The 25,935-nt window shown below is 44.2% G+C and overlaps 1 long non-coding RNA gene across 6 annotated transcripts; it reads left to right on the top strand.

The window, feature by feature from the left end:
* The first annotated feature begins 1,569 nt into the window (after positions 1 to 1,569).
* LOC133153183 (uncharacterized) lies at positions 1,570 to 23,682 on the top strand. Of its 6 annotated transcripts, XR_009714267.1 has the most exons (4): positions 1,570 to 10,335; positions 18,851 to 18,926; positions 19,000 to 19,836; positions 20,072 to 22,693. It is a non-coding gene; the product is annotated as an uncharacterized LOC133153183 (long non-coding RNA). The 6 variants fall into 6 exon arrangements; XR_009714263.1 differs by having other exon boundaries at positions 18,851 to 19,836; positions 20,072 to 22,692; XR_009714265.1 differs by lacking the exon at positions 1,570 to 10,335 and having other exon boundaries at positions 10,351 to 18,926; positions 20,072 to 22,692.
* The last annotated feature ends 2,253 nt before the right edge of the window (positions 23,683 to 25,935 follow it).

The following is a 25,935-nucleotide window of genomic DNA, read 5'->3' as shown; positions in this document are numbered from 1 at the left end:
GGAACAGCACAGAGCAGGCAATAAAAAGTGCAGTGGGACACCATGGAAAAAAATTTAACAGGGTTGAAAAGAAGGGCGGAGAGAGACTGAGATAAGAGAATTGAGAGTCACACGAAAGCTAAGACAAGGAAATATGACGAAGCATACGTAGCACTCGGCTTCAGTGCGACTACGATGGGAGACGAGGAAAGACCGGTGTGTATACTGTGCTTTACAATGTTGGCAGCGGACAGTACAAAGCCAAATAAATTAAGGCGGCACTTATAAAGTCATTGCACCCTAATCACGCTGATAAGATGCTTAAGGTTTTTCAGCAAAAACGGGCTGAATATTGCCAACAATCATCCCACTTTGTGAATGCTACTTCAGTCAATCAGCAAGCACTGTAAGCATCATATTAAGCAGTGTAGCCAGAGCTGCACGCAGCAGCAGGAGTCAGTGTTTCAGCAGTGGGAGCAGGGTCTGTGATGATCGCGGGGCCGGCTATTTGGCACGAGGCCCGGCAAAGCCGCGGGTCCGGTGATGCTGGGGTGGAGCCCTTTGGCGGCCGCGAGTCTGATGGCGCCGGGAGGCACTCCGATGGCGGCCGCGGGTCCCGCGTCACGGCAGTGAAGTCCGATCGCGGCCGCGAAGCCGCTGGCGCAAGAAGCACTCCGATGGTGGCCGAAGATCCGGCGTCGCGGCAGCGAAGTCCGATGACGGTTGCGGAGCCAATGGCGCCCGGGGGAACTCCGATGGCGGCCGTGAGTCCGGCGTCGCTGGAGCAAGATCCGATGGCGGCTGCAAGCCCATGGCGCTGGAACATACTTGGACGACGGACATGGATTGGGCGTCGCTGACGGGCGCTGGTGGTGGAGGAAGGTCCAAGCCCTGGTTGCTGTGATGGTCGGATCATTCTGTCACAAATCAGAGTGGAAATGGAGCAGGGCGACCAAGTGCAGCTTGGACCAGGGTTTATTGGCGGAACTCAAAATACTGACTCGGTAAACTGACATAACTCTCTAACAAAGCCAACAACAGGACTGACCAAAAAAGACGTGAAACAAAAAGACAGGGTGAGATTATGTACCAATGACAGCAACAAGACAACAGGAACCGAAAATACATCATGACATTAACAATGATCCGACAGGGAGTGACACACAGACAGGACTTAAATACAAGACAGCTAACAAGAGGCAGGTGAGAATGATCACACTAATCATGGGCACACAGGAGGGGAGGGGCGAACACACGGACAGAAACCACGGACATGATCGGGGACGAGTCGTTACACCTGAACTAATGTTGCTGATTACTTTGGCTTGAATATCGTTTATTGCTGTTATTTAATTTAATATTATGTATGTTTATTATTATTTTATTGTTTTTTCCAGCATAAAATGGCATGAATGTTTATAGTTTAAATAATTATAAATTATTTTTAATTTCAGGCAAAGTGATGCACATTGAATCTGTTCTGTGACAGACTAAAAAACAATGTTATTAATAGTAGTTATTCTTTTATTGTAAGTTGATCTTTCTTTTTATTTATATTTTGTTTTCTTTAATGTTAATAACATGGGGGGGGCGAAATCTTTTCTTCTTCCTAGGGGGGTATCACAGAAATTTATTGAGAAGCACTGATTTAAGCTATGGAAGCATGCACTCTTGTGTGAATTAACATTACATGTATCCTCCAAGCGTTGGCCTGTTTTTCTTCACTGCACTTCAGCTGTTATGTCCTTATTCCTTACATAATGTCTGTGCCAAGCTGTGGCTACTGTATCAAATAGTGGCGTAAGTTGTCTTTGTGTTTCCAAAAAAGCACAATATAAATGTTGTGCAGTATTATTATGATGTTTATCTCATATTCCACAACATTATTCAATTATTACACTCTCACTGGGTCACTGTAAATAAAATTGACAGCAGAAACTTAAAAATGACTGTTTTAATTTAAGTATGAATTCATCTTTATTGACAAACTTTCATATTTTAGGCAGCTATTGTTATTAAAGATTATAAAACCAGCTGGTAACTCATGATTGTGTAGATAGTAGAGTCATGCAACAGTACATTTATGATTGGGTTCAAAAAAGAGTACCTTGAAACAAGAAAAAAAGCAGAGAGCACTTTCAATGTGTAGCAAAAGATTGCTCGTTTATGTGGGAGGTACAGGGCTTTCAGAGATTGCTTTTATATATAACAGCACAAGTGTAAGTCAAAATAGCTACTGAGTGCTCTTCAAATATTAACACCGTACTAAAGGTTATTTGTGCCTAATACGGATACATTTTCAATCTACTTATGTGGTAGAGTGTGACCACATGTAAAATACCCATTGGTAAGCTCAAAACCACAAAAAGTTAAATAAATTCTTGACTCGATTTAAACAATTTTTTTTAATGCTAAAACATATTACCTACCCAACTGACTTTGTGTGTGTGTGTGTGTGTGCGTGTGTGCGTGTGTGCGTGTGCGTGCGTGCGTGTGTGTGAAGGGTGGTATAATCATGTTTCAGTGAAGCTACATGAAAAATGTACACCTGTATTGGAGATTCAACAGTATTTTTGGAATACTTGGGTGGGGGGGTGCAAAAAGTATTATCCATTTATTCATTCATTCATTCATCTTCCGAAGAGCTTATCCTCATGAGTGTCACAGGTGTGCTGGAGCCTGTCACAGGTGTGCTGGAGCCTGTCCCAGCGGTCTTTGGTGGGGTAGACCCTTAACTACTCGCCAGCCAATTGAAGTGCATACAGATAAACAGTTACAATCACATCTATGGACAATTTACAGCAGACATGTCCAAAGTCCAGCCCTCGGGCCAAATGCGCCCCGTGTCTAAATTTAAACTGGCCCAAAGCATTGTATCAAATCAATAATAAGTGGCCCGCTGGCACTGTCGCGGGAACCTGCACGCCCCAGAGCGAGCCACAGAAATGACACTCGTCCTAACGGGAACGCGCACATGACCCAGCGCTCATGATCGGTTGCGAGCGTGTCTCCTCCGTCCCTTCCCAGTTCACGTGCACACAAGTGTCCATTTGCAAGATAATCAGTGACACAGACACTTCCTCATTCAAATGTCCACACTCTAAGGCGCCGCTAAAATCAGAGATGCTGCATAGGGAAAGGCAAAAAAAAAAAAAAAACCACGGACTACTGGAGAGAACTGTCTACTTCGTATTAACTCTTCACACTACTACGCATCTGCGCTGCACACTCGCAGTGATCGCAAACAACTATTAAACTAAGACTATGGATTATTTTGTGAATGAATTCAATGCGACATTGTTAAATGCCATTGACTCTGTGGCGCCGTTACGTCTGAAAACTCGCCGTAGAGTGCCTACTCCGTGGTTCACAGATGAAACACGTACGCTTAAGCAATTATGTAGAAAGCATGAGCGCAGATGGCGTCTAACCAAACTTGAGGTTTTCCATCAGGCATGGCAGGATAGCCTCCTGAAATATAAAGATGCGCTTATCTTAGCAAAAACTCGGTATTTTTCGCAAGTTATTAATCTCAATAAAAACAATCCGAAACACCTATTTGATACAGTGGCAAAGCTGACTCTGCGCCACCCGACCCCCGATAGTTCCTTCCACTCAGCTGTTCATGAAATTTTTTGCTCAAAAGATTGAATCCATTAGGGATGAGATCAAGAATACCATTCCAATCGCTCGGTCGAGCCCGCCGTTTACCAACGCTGATGATCATGCAACAACCCTCTCAACTTTTAAAAGCGTGTCTCTTGAAAGGCTTACACAATTGGTTAGTGCGGCTAAACAAACAACATGTTTTCTCGACCCTCATCCAGCTAAACTACTTAAAGAATTATCTCAAATTTTTAGGAAACCGCTATCATTAAACCGTTACTTAAGCGACCAAATCTTGACCCGGACTGTCTCCGTATGTATAGGCCAGTTTCAAACCTCCCATTCATAGCAAAACTTCTTGAAAAAGTAGTAGCGCAGCAGCTTACTGATTACATGGTCGCCAATAACACTTTTCAGTCTGGTTTTAGAGCTAATCATTCCACTGAGACAGCACTTGCTAAAGAGACTAACGATCTCCTCATAGCTACGGATTCAAACACTTCGTCTGTACTGTTACTACTCGATCTTAGTGCTGCCTTCGACACTGTAGACTTCGATATTTTATTAGGGCGTCTTAAAAGTTGTGTTGGTATTTCAGGGTCAGCACTAGGCTGGTTCCATTCCTATCTATCAAACAGGACGCACTGAGTGGTCCATGGTAATGTGTCCTCGGAGCTCTATAATGTTACGTGTGGTGTCCCACAGGGATCGGTTCTCGGACCAATTCTTTTTAATATTTATATGATTCCGCTTGGGGACATAATATGTAAATATAATATTAGTTTTCAATGCTATGCGGATGACACCCAATTATATATGCCGTTATCGATGACAGATCCGCGGGATTGTTGTAATCTTGAGGTGTGCCTTGCGGAGATCAAGCAATGGATGTCTCTCAACTTCCTTCGTCTTAACCCAGATAAAACTGAGATGTTGATAATTGGTCCAACTCGTTATCAACACTTATTCAAGGAAACCGCTGTAACTATAGATAACCGTACTATCACTCAAAGCGATACTGTAACTAATCTCGGGGTAATATTTGACCAAACTCTCTCCTTTCAAAAGCACATTAAGAATATAACCAGAATTGCGTTTTTTCACCTTCGTAATATTGCAAAGATTCGTCCGATCCTCTCGACCGGTGATGCGGAAACTATTATACATGCGTTCGTCACGTCGCGCCTGGACTACTGTAATGTACTATTTTCGGGTCTTCCTAAGTCCCGCATCAAAAGTCTACAGTTAGTACAAAATGCTGCTGCAAGGCTGCTCTCTCGGACAAGAAAATTTGATCACATTACCCCAATACTAGCCAACTTATATTGGCTCCCGGTCCATTTAAGATGTGACTTCAAGGTTCTTCTATTAACCTATAAATCACTGCATGGCTTAGCGCCTTCATATCTCGTCGACCTAGTTGTTCCTTATGTTCCGTCTCGTAACCTTCGTTCGCAAAACGCTACCCTTTTAGCGACACCGAGGGCCAAGAAAATGTCTGCAGGCTCTAGAGCATTTTCTATTCGGGCTCCAGAGCTTTGGAATGCCCTACCAATGGATATTAGGACTGCTACCTCAGTAGAAACATTTAAGACGCGTTTAAAGACACATTTCTATGACATGGCCTTTAACTAACCTGTAGTGGCCGATTCGGCTGGAGTTTGTTTTCTTTCCCTCTCCACCCCCTCCCCGGCCGGGGAGGTGGTTAGGTGGCACCCATGCTGACAGCGGCTATCTGGATTCTCGTGGGCCAATTCAGGATGGGGGAACTGCAGCTCAACCTCCTCGAAGACACTGCCAGGACAATTGAGGGCTCCTTCGGCAGCCTTCTGCTCTGACATGGACATCCACTTTTTATTTCATTGACTTTCATGTTGTATCATTTGTGCCCTCTCTGCATCCATTTCAACCTGGTGATCCTGAAAGGGGGATCTTTCCATCTGTGGTCCCTTCTCAAGGTTTCTCATTTTCCCCCGGTAGGGGTTTTTCCTTGCCCTTTTGGGAGCTTAAGATCAGGGGATGCTTTGAGAATAATTGTCAATTTCTGTCTATGTGAAGCCCTTTGAGACTGCTTGTGATTTAGGGCTATACAAATAAACTTGACTTGACTTGACTTGATTATGAAGTAATTTGTTGTGTATGATAAAATGGAAAATTATTTCGTTTGGATTAAAAATCTGATATCAAATCAATTTTCATTTGCCAAGTTTGAGCATGCCAAACAAGGAATTTGACTCCGGTACATCTCGTTCTCTGTACAACATTTAGGTAGCTAACAACATTCAGGACGACATGTGCAAAAATTGACAATTATTCTCAAACATCCCCTGATCTTAAACTCCCAGGAGAGCAAGGAAACACTCAAAACTCCTACTAGGGGAAATGAGAAACCTTGAGAAGAGACCACAGATGGGAGGATCCGTCTTCCAGGATGACCAGGCTGCAATGGATGCAGAGAGGACACATAGTACAAATAATATAGACAATTCAAAGATGAAGCGTCGAGAGCAGGATGCTCTGCTGCCCCTGTGCCTCTCCGCCGACAGCGTGAGGAGGATGCTTGCCGCTAGCAACATCCGTAAGGCGGCGGGCCCTGACAACATCCCGGGTCGAGCGCTGAAGGACTGCGCTGGTGAGCTGTCTTCACAGACATCTTTAACACTTCCCTGCAGCAGGCCATCGTCTCATCGTGTTTCAAAGCTGCCACCATCGTACCTGTGCCGAAGAAACCTGCTCCGTCCTGCTTCAATGAGTACCGCCCCGTGGCACTTACGCCCATCATCATGAAGTGCTTTGAGCGGCTTGTCATGGAGCACATCCGTTCCGTTCTCCCCCCCACCATTGACCCCTTCCAGTTTGCGTACCGAGCCAAGCGGTCCACTGAGGATGCCATCTGCTCTGCCCTCCACTCGGCCCTCACCCACCTGGAGAGAAGGGACTCGTATGTGAGATTGCTGTTTGTGGACTTCAGCCCTGCCTTCAACACCATTGTGCCACAACGTCTCATCAGCAAACTTGACAAGCTGGGCCTCAGTACCTATCTCTGCAACTGGCTACTGGACTTCCTCTGTCAGAGGCCACAGGTAGTACGTGTTGGCGAAAAAATCTCCGCCAGCATCACGCTGAGCACGGGGGCCCCCCCAAGGCTGCGTGCTCAGTCCGCTGCTCTTCACCCTCCTGATGCATGACTGCACTGCAACCTACAGCGACAACCGTATAGTGAAGTTTGCTGACGACACGACTCTGGTGGGTCTCATCACCAAGGGAGACGAGACTCAGTACAGGCTGGAGGTTGACCTTCTGACCAGGTGGTGCAGGGACAACAACCTCCTGCTGAACGTCGCCAAGACCAAGGAGGTTGTTGTTGACTTCCGGAAGGGTCACACCCAACACCTGCCGCTGTCCATCGACGGTGCTGTGGTGGAGAGAGTGAGCAGCGCCAGGTTCCTGGGGGTGCACATCAGTGAGGATCTCTCCTGGTGCACCAACACCGCATCACTGGCGAAGAAGGCCCAGCGCCGCCTGTACTTCCTGCGGAAACTCAGGCGAGCGAGCGCTCCTCCGGGCGTCATGACTACATTTTACCGTGGCACCATTGAGAGCGTCCTCTCCAGCTGTATTGCTGTTTGGGGTGGCGGCTGCACTGACTACAACTTGAAGGCCCTGCAGCGCATAGTGAACACAGCTGGTAAGATTATTGGTGCTTCACTCCCCTCCTTGAAATACATTTACATCTCCCATCTCACCCGCAAGGCGACCACGATTGTGAGTGACGTGAGTCACCCCGCTCACTCTTTGTTTGAGCTTCTGCCCTCTGGGAAGAGGTATCGGAGCCTGCATTCCCGCACCACCAGACTCAACACCAGCTTCATACTCCAGGCTGTTAGGATCCTGAACTCGCTTCCCCTTTCTGTGTAGCGTCCTGTACTTTTGCGCTACGCTTACTGTCTGCTGTAGGCACACTGGCTTCGTTTTGCTCCTCTTATTTATTGTGTTATCTGTTTATTTATTATTTATTATTTATTCATCATTCTTATTATTTATTGTTTATGCCTTCTTGTTTTTATATTGTGTCGTTTACTTGTATGTCTATCGTGTAATATGTCTCGTCAGCGTGGGATAGAGAAAACGTAATTTCGGTTTCTTTGTGTGTCTTGACGTGAAGAGATTGAGAATAAAGCTGACTTTGACTTTTTTGACTTTGAAATCCACCCAGGCATGGGGAGAACATGCTAGCTCCATATAGGAAGGCTGGAGCGGGAATCAAACAACAACAACCTCTGCACTGTGAGGTGGACATGGTAACCAACCACTGTGCCACCCCTCCCTATTGTCATTGTGTTATAAATGCTCAACCGTGTCCTTCTTAATTTAGTCCATTTGATTCAGTATGGTACTGTTTAGCATCCACAAGAGATCTCTTTGACCCTGCTCTAAATGTATTGCTATTTAATTATAAATTTATTTTCAAATAGACTAGACCACTGGTGTCAGACTCGCGGACCAACTGCGACCCCCGGGACGATAATTTGCGGCCCCGTCTTAATATGAAAGCTTCACGTTAGTGCGGCCCGCAAGATTGATATGAATGACACTTGTTGTGTGCAGAGCTGAATGAACCAATCATTGGGAAGTATATGGCTCTGGAGGGCAGAAGATCGGCCGGACTGTCCAGTGCCTCGCTCACTTATTCATGTATTCCTCCAGTCAGCTGCACGGAGGAGAAGCCGTGAAGCCGCTCGGAGGGCAATCGGAGAGCGAAAGTGCGCATGCGCCACAGCCCCGCGCAACTGAAAGTTAAAGTTAAACCTGAGACCTACTCCAAGTGGAATCACATATTACATAGCCCTGTAGTGTTTTGTACTCACGCAAGGTACAAAATGTATAAGGACGACGACATCCAAAACTAATCTTTTAATGAAGATTGCGGGAGCAGGAAAACATGCTGCATTCAGGAAGGCGTATGCTTCCAACATCCGGCTACGTCACTACGTGCTGCGTAGTCCTGATGCTACGGACCAATCAGGACAAGACATTTGGTAGATACCCAATACGATAGGCTAACGTTACTGGACTGGCAGTCTGGACATATTCTAAGAGAATATTACAAGCCCCAAAGATGTCTCTCTCAAAACCTACAGTCAAGAGTAAGGTCTGTGATGAGCTCAGACAATTTCAGGAAAAGTGGGGAGTGCAATATTGGTTGACCACCCGACGTGTCTTATTTGCACTGAAAAGATTGCGGTGCACAAGGAATAACATTTGAAACCCCATTATACAACTAGACATTCTGAGGATACAAAAAATACCAGGAAGATGAGAGAGCCAACCAGGTTGCCAGTCTTAAAACATGTCTACTGAGGCAACAAAATTTCTTTAAGAAAGCAACCAAGGAGAATAATGCAGCAATCGAAGCTAGCTACGCCATTAGTGAGATGATTCCTAAAGCAGGAAAGCCATTCACAGAAGGTGAATTTGTCAAAGAGTTGTCAAGTGGCATGGTGGCACAAGATGGTGTAAAATTGGGTATCGAATTTGGCCCAGGCACATTGGCTATCCCAAAACATGTAGTAGTTCCAAAATTTCACCAGGAGATGGTGTAAAAGCTTGACACCTGATGGAAATTAACAAATCTAACTAATTAAATTGTTAGCAATTGGGAAGACACGCCCTGTTCAAACACGTAGCAACGCACAATTTTGGAATATGAGTTTGCTATGCCATAATTTTAAGATGTAACAGTTTGAGCAATATTAATATATATGTTTAAGTTAGAAGAACACATTATTATGGTTAAGTATGATTATGTGTTAAGATTGATCTTTACTAGACAAGATACCGTAATTTTCGGACTATAAGTCTCACCGAAGTATAAGTCGCACCAGCCATAAAATGCCCATAAAAGTGAAAAAGAAAAACATATATATGTATATAAGTCGCTCCTGAGTATAAGTCGACCCCCCACCCAAACTATGAAAAAAAAACGCGACTTATAGTCCGAAAATTACGGTATATGTTATTGCATGTTGGAATGTTTTGTCCAACCTGTATTTAACGTTGGTGTTCCATCCATACCTGAATGTATCAAGTTGAGAGGAGACATCAAGGACTAATCGTGAAAGAACGAGCAAAACAGGAAACAGCTGCATCCGGTGGCGGAGTACAGTCATGCGCAGTGGTTGCTGCTTTGAGCACGGTTGCCAAGACAACCAGTGGTTTCCAGGTGACCTAGACAGGGATCAGCTAAGGAACATTCTCGAAACTTCCAGAAATTTCCACAAAGGCCACCTCACGTGCCAATGAGGTAATTCCGATGAGGTAATGCCAGAAGCCTATAAATATGTTGTCCTGACACAGAGCGAGGCGGTTCTTCCTAGTCAGGGCGATGGCCATGACGCTGCCTGGAGTAAAGAACGTCGTTTAGACGAAGATGGATTTTTCATTCTTTTTGAGATTGGACCAAAATCTACTAAAATGAATTTCCAGAGTCTTCGAATTGGACTTTGTCAAATTTTAAGCTTCGAATTGGACTTTGTCAAATTGTAAGCTTCGAGGAAGGCAGAGGAGACAGTCGCTTCGGGCAGAAAGGGGAAGACGCCAATGTCACGGTGTTGGCTAAGCTCCTCGTGGCCAGACCATTCTTCTTTTTTAAACAGAATTCGGATTTTGGAACAAAGGAGAGCCGATCACTTGACTTGTTAAACCAAATAGGATTTTAGACCTTTTGTCTCCTCTTTTGTTCTGAGACGGGTGAGTGGAATTCATTAATGTAATTTCGACTTGTATTTCTTTTTCTTTTTTTTGCTTATTCATTAAATTATTTCTTAAACCTTAATTTGGTTATCAATTATTTCGTATTAACTATGTTGAGCATGGTTTTATATGCAGTAATTAGAATTTTTAATTTTCTTAATTTCCCTATCATAGTCATTCTTTCAATCCGTTCAATTATTTTTAAAGTGAAGACAGCTTTAATCCTTAACATCAGGAATTGTCAGATCTGGTTCGAAGTAGTTATCTTGAGCTCACCTGCAGCGAGTGCGCTCTAGTAAATCAACGAATCCCTTCGGTCTTACTAAAGACAGATAGATTTATCCGAGCGATAACAAATGCTTCAAATCAAAAAAGGGGAAGGAGCCGCTGGTAAAAAGGGCGCGGTCATCTTGATTCTGGGCCTCGAGTGGTTACTCTGCACTGGTTTCAGAGTGACTTTAAAGGGATTGGCGTCCTAAAAAGAATAAATGAATTCTATCCGAATTGACATCTTAGAGGCGGTTAGACTCGGACGAATCTTTCCCCGCCCCGACCAGGAAACTCTCGTCGCCCTATGAGGGCTGCGTTACAGCAGCGGGGTCGAAGAGGAGTTTAACCCTTTAAACGGAGGGTTGGGTCACTTACGGTCGATAAGTGCAAATTTGTCAAAGTGCATATTGCAGGCTGCACATATTGTTTGTCCTGAAAAGAAAGGTCAGTTTAACAACATCAGCCTTTCTGACAACACTGTGGCAGAGCGCATTTCTGACCTGTCAAGTGACATATATGATCAACTGTGAAAGCAGAATGTTTATATATAAGTAACTCTCGATGAGACCACAGACATCACAGACACTGCCCAGCCGGCAATAAATGTCCGTGGTGTTGATGACAATTTTGAAGTGATGGAGGAGTTGCTCACAGTAATTTCAATGCATGGCCAGACCACCGCTAAGGAATTTTTTCACCAGCTTTGTGATGCCATTGAGAATGTTACATGTCTTATGCGTTGCATTCGATTGCTTACATCAGGGGTGTCCAAACGTTTTGCAAGGAGGGCCAGATTTGATAAAGTGAAGGGGCCCGGGGGCCAATAGTTTTTTGGGACATTTTCTAACTACAAAAATTTCATGCAAATACACATTGTTATAAAACAAATTTCATTGTCCCAATTGTCTTTATTTTTTAAATGACAAAATAACCAAATATAAGCCACTCAGGCAGATGTGAACAACTCTAAAAACACAAATTCTGCCTTTCATTCATATCTGAAGTCAGATAACATTGAACAAACTGTATGAAAGACCTTAAATTTACATGAGTTTAAAATTACTTTTGCCTAATGAACATTCTATACAGGAGTTATAAGTAATGCACAGTTGTCTGTTATTATTAAACCAAGTGAATTTTGCTCTTGTCATTTTTCGGACTATAAGTTGCGTTTTTTTCATAGTTTGGGGGGGCGACTTATACTGAGGAGCGACTTATATGTGAATGTTTTCACAAATTTCCAAAATTCAAAAAAAAAAAAAAAAAGGTGAAACCGCGATAAACGAACCGCTGTGTAGCAAGGGATTACTCTAATTTTAATTTCAAGTGACGTCAGCAGCGCGGCGCGGCGGTTGTTTACATAAAGGACAAAGATTGATCACGGGATGACGAAGATGACGAAGGGCCCCACCTACTACCGGCATCATTAGCGGCTTTGTTTGTAAGTGACACGGAGTACGAAGAATTTGAAGGATTTAATGATTTGGAGTGACACAGGAGGTTTGAAAAACGAGCATGGCTTTTACACACGCCCGGTTCTACTCTACGGAGCTCTCTTTCACCTTCGTGGATGGAAGTCGGGGGCCGGCGCTCGGCCGGGTGGCTGTCCGGGGGCGGTGGATGGGGCTCGGACATGGCTTTTACGCACGCCCGGTCCTACTCTACGGAGCTCTCTTTCACCTCTGTGGATGGAAGTCGGGGGTCGGCGCGCGGCCGGGTGGCTGGCTGGCGACGGTGGATGGGGCTCGGACATGGCTTTTACGCACGCCTGGTCCTATTCTATGGAGCTCTCTTCAACCTCCGTGGCTGGAAGTTCCACCTCTGGGGATGGAAGTCCATGCCGCCACACACCTGGAAGTCGACGCCAGTGCTTGAGGCTGTGTGGCGGTGAAGTATTTATGTTATACTTATTTGATATATTTTATTTTATGTAGCAACTTGTATATATTTTTATCGTTACAGTTCAGTAGTTGTTGGCTCGTTGAACTCTTGTTTTTTAAATAAAGAGCCGTTTACCAAACCCACGTCTTTCCTTGTACTTTGTTAACGCTATAATATAGTTATATACTAGATCTGTGGAATAACGACGAGGTTGACGTCAGGGTGAACGCGCGGCGTTGTTGACAAAGGACGAGGAATTTGATCGATGGATTTAAGGATTTGGAGTGACACAGATGGTTTGATAATATTATTGCTTATATAATAGTTATTTGATATATAATTTATATATAGTTATATGGGCCTCTGGAATATTTTGAATTGCATGCGCTCTCATCTTGCGCGCACCCGGCTGGCATTGTTGACATAAAGGGAGATCGATGGATTTAATGATTTGGAGCGACAGATGGTTTAATAAAATTATTGCTTATATAATAGTTATTTTATATATAATTTATTTATCTTTATATGGGCCTGTGGAATATTTTGAAGTGCAACCGCCGTCAGCGGCGAGCACCCGGCCGACATTGTTGACATAAAGGACGATCGATGGATTTAATGAATTGGAGTGACACAGATGGTTTTATAAACGTGTTATTTATGTAATAGTTATTTGAATAATTCTGAATGTTACGTCAGACCCATTCTCAGCTCTTTGTTTGTGTTTGTCACATTAGCATACCTATCGTTTAGCCTGTTGATGCTCGTTCATGCATCATGCAACACCAAAATTCTTGGTGTTGGATTTTGTCAAATAAATTTCCCCTAAACTGCGATTTATACTCCGGAGCGACTTATAAAAAAATATATATATATATATATATTTTTTTTCATGTTATTGTGGATTTTATGGCTAATGCGACCTATATTCCGGAGCGACTTTTCGTCTGATAAATACGGTAGTTTGTGTCACGTCTACAGGTTCATAACATCAACAGTATTAACATGGCCACTTCGTAATATTTAATATTAAGTAATATTTACTTTTCATTTAATTTTGACTCAGCCCCGTGTGAAGAATAGCTGTTGTGATGCCAGTTCAGCTTGGAGCTGCTTCACGTCATCAGCGCGGTCACTCCCTGTTAGCTTGTCGTATGTGTTAGCATGTTTAGTTTGATAGTGTCTCTTTAGGTTGAAATCCTTAAACAAGGCAACCGACTCTTTAGAAATTAGACAAACACAATTGCCTTGATTTTCAGTGAAGAAGTATTGTAATTCCCATTTCTCTTGAAAGCGACGGTCCTCATTGTCAACTTTCCTTGTTTTCTTTGCAGTCGCCATGGCAGAAATGAGCGGAGAGGGGTGGTGCTTCCACCTTTTGGCAATAGGAGGAATTATAGTTTCAAGTTTCATGATTTTTTTTTATTCAGTTTGACAGTGCAGGCGGGCCATGAATAATACATTATAAGACCGAAGCTGCGGGCCGTATGAAATCTGACAGAGGGCCGGATTTGGCCTGCGGGCCGGACTTTTGACATGCCTGCCCTAGGTGCTGTTACACGCCTGCTCACCAGGTAATCAAGTCGATCACCCACACCTGCCAGCTGCTCGTTAGGCGTCCTATTTAAACCCTGCGATCCCATCTCTTCCCTCTCAGTCTGTATATTTTCTCTGTTCATTGTTGATGTAACCTAACACAACTTTGCTGTCTGAGTAGAAAGTGACAAGAGTTCATGTGCAGGTCCATGCTACTCACTACAGTCTCAGCTATCTCGACAGCAAGGATGGCTGCACAGAGTTCGAGTCTGGCGATTGTAGTATCTTTCAAAGGTGTCAGCTTTGCTTTCCCAAGCACAAATCCAATTTCAGAGTGTCCATCTTCGTCGGTCACCTTCAGGTAGGCAGCCGCTGCAATTGCTTTGGTTGACGCATCCGCGAACACACACAACTCTCTCGATCTTACTGCAGAGGTGGGGAGAGATGTATAGCAGCAGGGAATCTGTATGTCTTGAAGGCATTGTATGGAGGACTTCCATCTCTCCCACTTTGCTTAGGGGTGTTCAGGTAATGGTGAGTCACACGCACCATTTCCATGGTTAACTCTCTCAGCAATGATCTCCCTTGTATGGTGACTGATGAGAGAAAGCCGAGTGGGTCAAAGATACCTTTTATGGTTGAGAGCACACCTCTGCATGTGTAGGGCTTGTCGACACTCTGCACTTTAAAGGTGAATGTGTCTGTGACTGTTCCAGGTGATTCCCAGGCTAGACTGTATGGGAATCTCATCAGTGGTAAAGTCCAGCTCTTTGATGCTGCTTGCACGGTCCTCAGGGGGGAATTTAGCCATGAAAGCTGCACTGTTTAATGTAATCTTGTGCAGCTGGAGATGGTTGTAGGAGAGCATCTTCCGTGCCTGCTTCACCGCACTGATGGCCTCTGACTCTGTTACAAAGGACTTAAGGGCATTGTCCACATAAAAGTCGCTGTAAATGAATGCTCTAACATCAGAGCCGAATTCAGATTCTGCTTCTCTTGACGCTCTCCTGAGGCAGTAGATCGCTACGGCGGGAGATGGTGTGTTGCCAAACACGTGCACACGCATCCTGTAGTCGATGATATCTACTGTTGTTGCGGAACCATAGAGACCTCAGGTAGTCTCTGTGCTCCTCCTGGACTACAAAGGAGTAGAATGTGTTGAATGTCTGGAGTCACAGCAATTTTCTCTTTTCTGAACCTGATGAGGACACCTAAAATCAGGGCCATTTAGCGGGACAAAGGATGATGCTAATCTTGTGCCCATTTTAAAAAAATGTGGTGCTATTGTTCCGTTCTTCCGTCACAGTCCAAAAGCAAGAGACCGACTGAAAGATGGACAAAATCTGTGGTTGGTTTTATTTAGGTTCAACTATTGTTTTGGTTAATTTTAATATCAAAAGGTGTATTTATATCTGCAGCTGACATAAGAATGACTGTTACTGGAACCTATTTTATATTAAAAAATGTAAATTTTCACACCCTAGACCAGAATGGGCAAACTACGGCCCGCGGGCCACATCCGGCCCAAGGGGCCGTTTAATCCGCCCCGCCAAACCTGTATAAATTGTAGTATTAAACTTTTTTTTGGGTCATTTTCCTTGTAATTACTATGTTTCCCCAATAGATGGGGAAGCGCCCGCCCACGCATTTACTCCCGAAAGCCGTGTCAGAAAGCTCAGTGCACACTCAAGTGCGTGTACGTATTAAGTAGTACGGACCCGGCCCCACTCTGCGCTCTATTTCCATCAGTGCCGCATTTCGTGTGGGCTGTGACGTCAGCATTCTCGTAATTCGCGCTCTGAGCTTTCAGATACAGTTTTACGATAATGCCACCCACAAACCTTGCCCTGTAATCCTTCCATTAAAATGATTGCCCCGAGGAAAAGAAAGGTCGACACTGAGTGCCGAGTGTTTAAAAAAAGAGTGGACAATTTGGCTCGACATACGAGTGTGAGCAGACGTTCAGCCACATGAACGTCAACCCAGCCCGTCAGATCTTGGTTAACGGACCGACGCCTCGGTTTTATCCTAAGAATTACCACAACAAATTTTACTGCAGACCATGATGCACTTGCAAAAAAAGGAGACAAACAATACTATTGATTTCTTTACTACTTTATTTAGATGTATTTTTTTCACTGATTCTTCAAGATGATGTATTTGGTCAGAATGTTTGCCGTTTGATGTGATTTCGCCTCATTAGATAAACATATTTCATAAATCTGACCTGCAGGCGCTGAAGTGATGCAAACTATTATTCATAATAACAGTGTCGTATATAATGAGAATCACTGATTTTTTAAACTTTTTAATATCCATGCTTTACTACCTACTAAAAGTACAAATCTTTTATGCAATGGCCTTTACATGTCATTTCTATTACTTAGATAGATAGATAGATAGATAGATAGATAGATAGATAGATAGATAGATAGATAGATAGATAGATAGATAGATAGATAGATAGATAGATAGATAGATAGATAGATAGATAGATAGATAGATAGATAGACACTTTATTGTCATTTTGTAAACACTCGGTGCACAAACACTACATCCATCTGCTCCTGGTCTGTCCCCCCGGTCTAAATTTAGAACCAAATTCCGCCCGCCAGTCAAAATGTTTGCCCACCCCTGCCCTAGACCATCACTAACCAAATGCATTTTCACAACATCATGGAACTACAGTGTACCTTACAGTGTAGTTACTACACAAAGGTAAGGATCACAGGTTAAATGTATTGAAGAGAACCTCAATGTTGAATAGACGTCTAGATGTTCAAACGATCACTAGCTATTAGCGCTAATCGGGCTAATCACTATTAGCCATCATTCGAACGTCTACCCAATAAACGTCTAAAAAACTTTCACATATAGCCGTCTAATAGAGGTCTAATAGACGTCTATCCCGTAGACATCTAAAAAACTTTTACATATAGACGTCTTTGCTATAGACGTCTATGGCATAGACGTCTGTATTTATTACACTTTTAAAGCATTTTTAGACGTGTTTTAGCCGAGACGTCTGGGTAGCATATAGACGTCTAATAAACGTCTATTAGACGTCAAAAATGCTGGCAGGGACTTAAGCTATTAGAAGAGGTCACTTGGGAGGTCTCTGCCGACCAGTAAGTTTCCAAAATCATTATTTTGGTGTATTTTCTTCAATTTTCTGCAGGACAACAAATAACTAACCCTGTGGCTCGTGCAGCTTTAGGACTCTCGGACCACTGTCTAGTTCAGCGGTGGGCAAACTACGGCCCGCGGGCCACATAGGGCCCACGGGACCGTTTAATCCGGCCCGCCAACCCTGAACAAATTGTATTATTAAACTTTTTTTTTTTGGTCATTTTGCCTGCAATGACTTCGTTTTCCCAGTAGATGGCGAAGCGCTCGCCTGCGCATTTACTACCGGAAGCCGTGTCAGAAAGCTCGGTGCACACTCACAAGTGCGTGTACGTACTCCGTAGTACGGACTTGGCGCACTCTCGCTCTATTCGTATCAGTCCCGAATTTAGAGCGTGGGCTTTGACGACAGCATTCTTATAATTCGCGCGCTGAGCTTTCAGATGCAGTTTTGCTCTAAAGCCACCCACAAACCTTCCCCTGGAATCCTTCCATTAAAATGAGTGGCCCGAAAAAAAGAAGTGAGTGCCGAATGTTAAAAAAGAGTGGACAATTTGGCTCGACGTACGCGACGTGACGTTCAGCCACATCACCATCAACCCGTCACAGAGCAAGGTAAACGGACCAACACCTCGGATCTCGCCTAAGAATTGCCACAACAAATTTTACTCCAGACTATGACGCACTAGCAAAAAAGGGAGACCAACAACACTGTTCCCACTGAAAATGAACGGGAGGCTCTCAAGTTTATTGTAAAAAAATGCATTTTGAATATGATTTTTACACATAGCAGGGATTGAAACTAGCGACCATTCTCATTTTCAAACAATGCAGGATGCTCAAGGACATTGATGCACCACCTATTTGCGACTAATCTTAACCTGTAAAGTTCTTAAGGCTTACTTTAAGGAGGTGTTTCCCGTTTCCTCACCTCTGTTACCAGGTGTTTGCGAGTTAAAACTCTGCTCTGATTTTCAGATACCCCTCACCGTGTTGCTGTTTTGATTACTTTATTTGGATGTATGCTTTCACCGATTCTTCAAGATGATATATTTGGTCAGAATGTTTGCCGTTTGATGTGATCTCATAAGATAAACATCTTTCATTAATCTGACCTGCAGGCACTGAAGTGATGGAGATTGTTATTCATAATAACAGTGTCGTATTTTATGAGAATCACTGATAGCAGTTTTTTAGTGAATTATTATTTTTTTAATGCTGTTAATAAATGCATTTGTTTTCAAAAAAATTGTTTGGAATATCCATGCTTTACTACCTACTAAAGGCCAAGATCTTTTATGCAATGACCTTTACAGGTCGCTTATATGACTTCACACAACGCCTACGTCCATCTGCTCCTTGTCCGGCCCGCCGGTCCAAATTTAGAACCCAGTTCGGCCCGCGAGTCAAAAAGTTTGCCCACCCCTGGTCTAGTTCATCTGATCCCGGCCTACAGGCAGAAACTAAAAACTTCTAAGCCTGTGGTGAGGACTGTGAGGAACTGGACAGTGGAGTCAAGGCAGTACCTCCAAGCCTGCTTTGACTGCATCGATTGGGGAGTTTTTGAAGCTGCAACTTCAGACCTGCATGAACTCACTGACACTGTCACATCATACATCAGTTTTTGTGAGGATCTGTGTGTGCAGACTAAGACCTTCTGCATGTACAACAACGACAAACTTTGGTTTACACCGAACCTCAGGAGGCTGCGCCTACAGGCCTACAGGAGCGACGACTATTACCTGTTCAAGCAGACCAGAAACACACTGAACCCAGAGGTGAGGAAAGCCAGGAGGTGCTACGGGGAGAGCCTGGAGAGACACTTCTCTGCCAAACCTGATCCCTCAACAGTGTGGAAAGGTCTGCAGAGCATCACGGGCTTCAAGAAACGAACCCCTCCTGTGGAGACCCCAAGGCTTGCTAAACAGATTCTACTGCAGGTTTGATCGGTCCTCCCACACAACGGGACCTCCTGCAGCACAATCTACATACTCACCTCCCCCCACTACTGCTCTGCCCACTCCTCTATCAACGTTGTCACCCACTCTCTCTCTTGCAGAGGCCACGCCCACACTCCAAATCCGCGAGGAGGAAGTGTGCCAGATGTTCCGGAGACAAAAGATCAGGAAGGCACCGGGCCCAGACGGCGTGTCACCTTCCTGCTTGAAAGTCTGCGTTGAGCAGCTGGCGCCCACCTTTGTACGAATCTTCAACCGTTCCCTGGAGCTGTGTTAGGTGCCGTCGTGCTTCAAGAACTCCACCATCGTTCCAGTGGCCAAGAAGCCCGCCATCACAGGTTTGAATGACTGTAGACCTGTCGCACTGACATCTGTGGTCATGAAATCTTTCGAGAGGTTAGTGCTGAACCAACTGAAGGATGTCACGGGCCCCCTGCTTGACCCCCTCCAGTTTGCCTACCGGGCAAACAGGTCGGTGGATGATGCGGTCAACATGGGACCGCACTACATCCTGCACCACCTGGACACCCCAGGAACGTACGCCAGGATCCTGTTTGTGGACTTCAGCTCGGCGTTCAACACCATCGCTCCTGACATCCTCCAACAGAAGCTCATCCAGCTTAAGGTGCCTGCCTCCACCTGTCAGCTTCCTGACCAACAGGAGACAGCGTGTGAGGCTGGGGGGCATCACATCTGACACCCAGACCACCAATACTGGAGCCCCTCAGGGGTGCGTCCTCTCCCCACTGCTCTTCTCTCTCTACACCAGTGCTTCTCAAATAGTGGGGCGCGCTCTCATTGTTACTTCTGTCACGTTTGCGACAGTGCAACATTTTACGACTTACAAGACAAGTTAGGATAGTCACGGTGGGGAGGGGGGGCGCGAATAGTTTTCTTCTTGCTAGGGGGGGGCGTAACAGAAAATAATTGAGAAGCACTGCTCTACACCAACGATTTCTCCTCAGATGACTCTCCTGTGAAGCTCCTGAAGTATGCAGATGACACCACTCTCATCGGACTGATCCTGAGACTGCGTACAGACAGGAGGTGGAGCGGCTGGTCCACTGGTGTAGCCAAAATCACCTGGAGCTGAACCCGCTCAAGACCGTGGAGATGACAGTGGACTTCAGGCGAGACCCTTCACCACTTTTACCCCTCACTATCCACAGTAATACTATTCTCTCCACAGACACCTTCAAGTTCCTGGGAACCACAATTTCTCTGGACCTGAAAGGGACCGGTCACATAGACTCTGTCTGGAAGAAGGCCCAGCAGAGGCTGTACTTCCTGAGACAGCTCAAGAAGTTCAACCTGCCGTGAGAGCTGCTGAAGACCTTCTACACTGCCATCATCCAGTCTGTCCTCTGCACCTCCATCACTGTCTGGTTTGGATCGGCCTCCAAACAAGACAAGCACAGACTGCAACGGACAATCAGGACTGCAGAAAAGATCTTTAGAATCAACCTCCCATCTATCCATTACTTGTACCTGTCCAGGACCAGGAAACGTGCAAGGAACATCTCTACAGACCTTTCTCACCCAGGCTGCAGTCTGTTTGAACTACTCCCCTCCGGACGGCGTTATAGAGCTCTGTACGCCAAAACCAGCAGACACAGAGACAGCTTCTTCCCCCAGGCTGTTGCTCTGAACTCACACCACTCTTAGAGCCAGAGTCATTACTCTGCAATAACATCCTGCTCTCCACACCTTTTTTGAATTGTCTACACTGTTTGTACTATGTGTCCTCTCTGCATCCATTGCAGCCTGGTCATCCTGGAAGAGGGACCCTCCCATCTGTGGTCTCTTCTCAAGGTTTCCCATTTCCCCTAGGTGGAGTTTTGAGTTTTTCCTTCCCCTCTTGGGAGTTTAAGATCAGGGGATGTTTGAGAAGATTTGGGACAACTGGTGGGATTTTAAGAATGCACTTTAATGCACCAGGATTGTACCTTTTGGCTACATGCAACAAGAGATTCTGGTTAAGGTATGTCAAACTTTGGGCAATGTAGGAGCCTAGCGCAAGTAGGCTATGTGAATGTATGAGCGTATGTGTGTGTACTGTAAAGCTCCATAGTATGTATTTATTCAAATTATCGACCATATTCTAATAATCACCCACTGTGTGTTAGCGATGACATAAATAAAAATCATTGATACCTCTAATTATCGCCCATGTTGCTAAAAATTCCCCCCAAATCTTACGTTTTCCTCCGCGACCGCATGCCGACGTCATGGCGCAAGTTTAAATATGACTAATTGACAGAACGTTGAATGTCCCTTTTAAATTGTTTGTCTCCATAAACTATGATACAATTACACTCGTCACTCCGCTACAATATCCTCACACAATTACGTTATCGGGGCGCGCGCTCGAAGAAGACGATCGCGATAACATAACATGACGTGCGCAACATGTGATGTGCGACGGTAACGTGTCGCATCGATGGAACGTCAATTGACGCACCCCGCTGTTAGATTAAAAGGTAGATCAAAACAGCGGCTGTTCCAGCGTTAAGAACACCAGTGAGATGCAGGTATTGCATACAACATAAGGAAAATATACATATTATCGCCCTTTTCAGTGCCCCTTGACGATCGGACAAAAAGTGTTCTCTATTAATCGCCCCCCCTCCTGTTGGACATAAACCTTCTCTAATTATCGCTCTGGCTTTTATGCTTTTTGGTGGGGGCAACTGACGATGGAAGTGCTCAAAATAGTAGTGACAGACTGACAAGTGCAGTTTCGTTCGACTTGAAAAAAAATTGCACAGGTGGCTGAAGATTTATGACGGACCGGTAAATTTACTGATTATCATTATTTTTTTGCATTTTATACTAATGCAAAATAGTTGTTTTAAACTAAACATGTTTATACGTATGTACTGTAAGAAATCAAGAATGCATTTTTTACTACTTAATGTGTTTAGTTTTACCAAGTGTAAAACAAAGTTGTTTAAGGCAATCACATGAGAATTTCTAGTCTACTAAATCCTAGCTTGGGGTGCAGGTGTCATGTGGTTTAGTGTGACACATTGTCTGCTTGGATTTTTTGGGGGAGGAAATAACCAAACCAGAGAAAAACAAGGTAAATATTTCCAATCATCCACAAAAAGTTAACACACGAGGGTTCAGATTTTCAGACTACTAGCATAGTCATAACCACTTTTCACCTCACCTAACAGAGATATGTTAAGGAGAACCTGTTACCGACACTCCCATCAGGTGCTGATGCCAATGAAGCAGTCTCCTGATGCTTACCATTGATATGCAATTTATCTAGCACAACTTGCTACGCAGCCTTTTTCTTGCCATCTTCCAGCATTAAGTGCCTTCAATGCCAATTACTACATTTTTTGTAGTTGTGGTAGTTAGAAAAATCCAACTGTTGTCATCAGAGGTGTGCTGGAGGTCAGATTTATCAGCTCAGTGACTCTTGGTTTCTGTAGACGTGTTTTTGTCAAATCAAGTGTACAAAGCGAATGTAACAGAATAAACCACATAAATCCTGACATTAATCTCTACATGTGGTGTGGTAGGACTATATATAAATACAAGTGCAGTAATTCACAGTTTTTTTAAGGGCTGAATAGGTTTGCTGCAAAAATCGAAGACATCTAGTATTAATTTCTTGGACTGGTTATTGGCTTTGCTAATGCTGCCAATGCCTGTTGTGTTGGCCCTTCAGGGAAAAAAACATGTTTACTCTGACATGTGGTGTGGGAGGACTATATATAAATATATAAATACAAGTGCAGTAGTTCATTTTTTTTTAGGGCTGAATAGGTATGATGCAAAAATCAAAGACATCTAGTATTAATTTCTTGGACTGGTTATTGGCTTTGCTAATGCTGCCAGTGCCTGTTGTGTTGGCCCTTCAGGGAAAAAAACATGTTTTACTCTGAGCCAGATCAAAGCAATGCAACTGGGATCAAAGACCAGCATTGGTAGCTTTGGTTACATCTGTGGTGTTTACATGGATGCTGAAGGCAATTACATCAAATATTACAAACTTTGAAAGATAAATCCAAGTATTTTGTTGTCCCGTTTGAAGTATATCAGTGCATTTAGGGAGCCTGATTTGGTAACAATTTCACAACAATTTAAAAAGCCCTATAAATAGCGCTGTGGGTATCTCGCTAAATAGCTCCATTTGTGTTCATAGTGTCGATGCATGTAGACATAACCAAGCAGGATCAGAACAATTCCATCATTCCTTTTTCAAATGTGGGGAAATATTCGAATAATAATTAAAAGGGATGTATGCTGCATCTTTTTCTAACATCAGATATTATCTTCTCTGTAATCTTCCCAACAGGTCACACAGAGTGGGAGGTGAAGAAGAGGGACTTCAACTTGCCTGCTGTTATGCTATAGGCTCAACACCCACTCAAGCACCGACTCTCCTTTTTACTTTTACCCCTAACCAGGCGTTCCCTCAAATTTTTCAAGTGTCTGTGCAAACACACAAGGTCACTGTGTACACTGTGGACCACTTTGTGCAACACCAGATTAAACAATAAATGAATAAACAAACAAACACCTACCTACCCACCTACCTACATAAATAAATACATAAATACCTACCTACCTACCTACCTACCTACCTACCTACCTACCTGCCTACCTACATACATAAATAAATAAAATATTGTCAAGGCGAACTTTAGCTTGCTCGGTGGGTCGGATTTTGTTTTGTGTGACAGCTCGTTCCTTTTCTGTCGGTCTTTTGCGCTCTCTCGCAATAATGTACCGATCCCCTGTCCCATCTTGAGTCTTTGTACAATTCCAACAGCTTTCAAATGACATTTCTGCTGAATGTGACGCTTGGGGTCATCCAACTTCCATCCCTTCCATATTTTTCCCTCCGTAAACTCGCCCATCACTTTGGCTTCACTACATGTTTTGCAGAGGAGACTTTTCTCATTCGAAAAAATCTCACCCATTTTCACCGTTTCCTCTTGTACTTGCACACACTCCGACAGCCATTCAATCTCACAAGAACTGCCGCACCTCTTATTTATTTTAGCTTGGCCAGTGGATGTGTCGCTGCTCATTCGTTTCGCCACGATTAACTAATTTAGCATTTGCTTCGCTTGAATCCGCCGCACTGTCGTTAGATAGCTAACCTGCGCGGCACGGATCGGCAGAACACATGTTCAAGCACTGTCAATTCTATGATTGGCTATGTAGCATAAGTGAACCATATATCGTTGGCAGGACTCCTTTCAATTCCTGAAAGCACAGAAAGATAATCATTCGTTCCCTTAATTGGATTAGATTACGTCTAACATTAGATATTAATCAATCAGTTAAACAGATTTGTTTTTGTGTGCACAGCATGGAGTTTCTTGTGGGCGAACAGTGCGCAATTGTGCAGCTGCGCATCTTAGAGGGAACACCGCCCCTAACTCAGTGTTTCTCAAACAGTGGGGTGCGCCCCCCTGGGAGGGCGCAGTGCGATACCAAGGGGGGTGGGTGTGACACCAGGGAACATGCTTTTCTTTTGGCTGTACTAGATTAAAGGGTAATTAGACATCCACTGGAGTAGGTCGGAGTGGCGGTATCACTGGAAGAGTTTGCGCAAGGAGTAGTCGCTCTACAGTGTAGAGCAGGTGATAAAAAGTGCAGTGGGACACCATGGAAAAATATTGAACTGGGTTGAACAGAACTGCGGAGAGAGACTGAGATAAGAGAATTGAGAGTCACACAAAATCTAAGACAAGGAAATACGACGAAGCGTACGTAGCACTCGGCTTCTGTGCGACTACGATGGGAGACGAAAGACCGGTGTGTTTACTGTGCCTTACACTTTTGGCAGTGGACAGTATGAAGCCAAATAAATTAAGGCGGCACTTATAAAGTCATTGCACCCCAATCACGCTGATAAGATGCTTAAGGTTTTTCAGTGAAAATGGATGTTGCCAACAATCATCCCACTTTGTGAATGCTACTTCAGTCAATCAGTAAGCACTAAGCATCATATAAAGCAGCGTACCAAATTGCTCAGTGCAAGAAAAAAACACATCATTGCAGAAGAGCTGATACTCAAAAGTCGAAAAAGTCAAAGTCTGCTTTATTGTCAATCTCTTCACATGCCAAGACACAAAGAAATCGAAATTACGTTTCCACTATCCCACGGTGACGAGACATAGTACACGATATACATACAAGTAAAAAACACAAAATAAAAACAAGAAGGCACAAACAATGAATAATAAGAGTGATGAATACATAATAAATAAACAAATAACGCAATAGATATGAGGAGCAAAACGGAGCAAGTGTGCATACAGCAGACAGTAAGCATAGTGCAAAGAACAGGACGCTACGCAGAAAGGGGGAGCGAGTTCAGGATCCTAACACCCTGGAGTATGAAGCTGTTGGAGAGTCTGGTGGTGCGGGAGCGCAGGCTCCTGTACCTCTTCCCAGAGGGCAGAAGATCAAACAAAGAGTGAGCGGGGTGACTCACATCACTCACAATCGTGGTCGCCTTGCGGGTGAGATGGGAGGTCTAAATGTCCTTCAAGGAAGGGAGTGAAGCACCAATAATCTTACCAATCGTGTTCACTATGCGCTGCAGGGCCTTCATGTTGTAGTCAGTGCAGCTACCACCCCAAACCGCCATACAACTGGAGAGGACGCTCTCAATGGTGCCACAGTAAAATGTAGTCATGACGGCCGGAGGAGCGCTCGCACGCCTGAGTTTCCGCAGGAAGTACAGGCGGCGCTGGGCCTTCTTCGCCAGTGACACTACTTGCAGCCGTGGATATGGTCTCCGTCGTGCTGCCTCATTTTGAGACAAATTGTTTTATTCATTTTTGTTTTGTAGATT

The sequence above is a fragment of the Syngnathus typhle genome, linkage group LG4 (assembly GCF_033458585.1).
Source record: "Syngnathus typhle isolate RoL2023-S1 ecotype Sweden linkage group LG4, RoL_Styp_1.0, whole genome shotgun sequence".
NCBI lineage: Eukaryota > Metazoa > Chordata > Actinopteri > Syngnathiformes > Syngnathidae > Syngnathus > Syngnathus typhle.
This window is presented reverse-complemented; position numbering and strand designations above follow the sequence as displayed.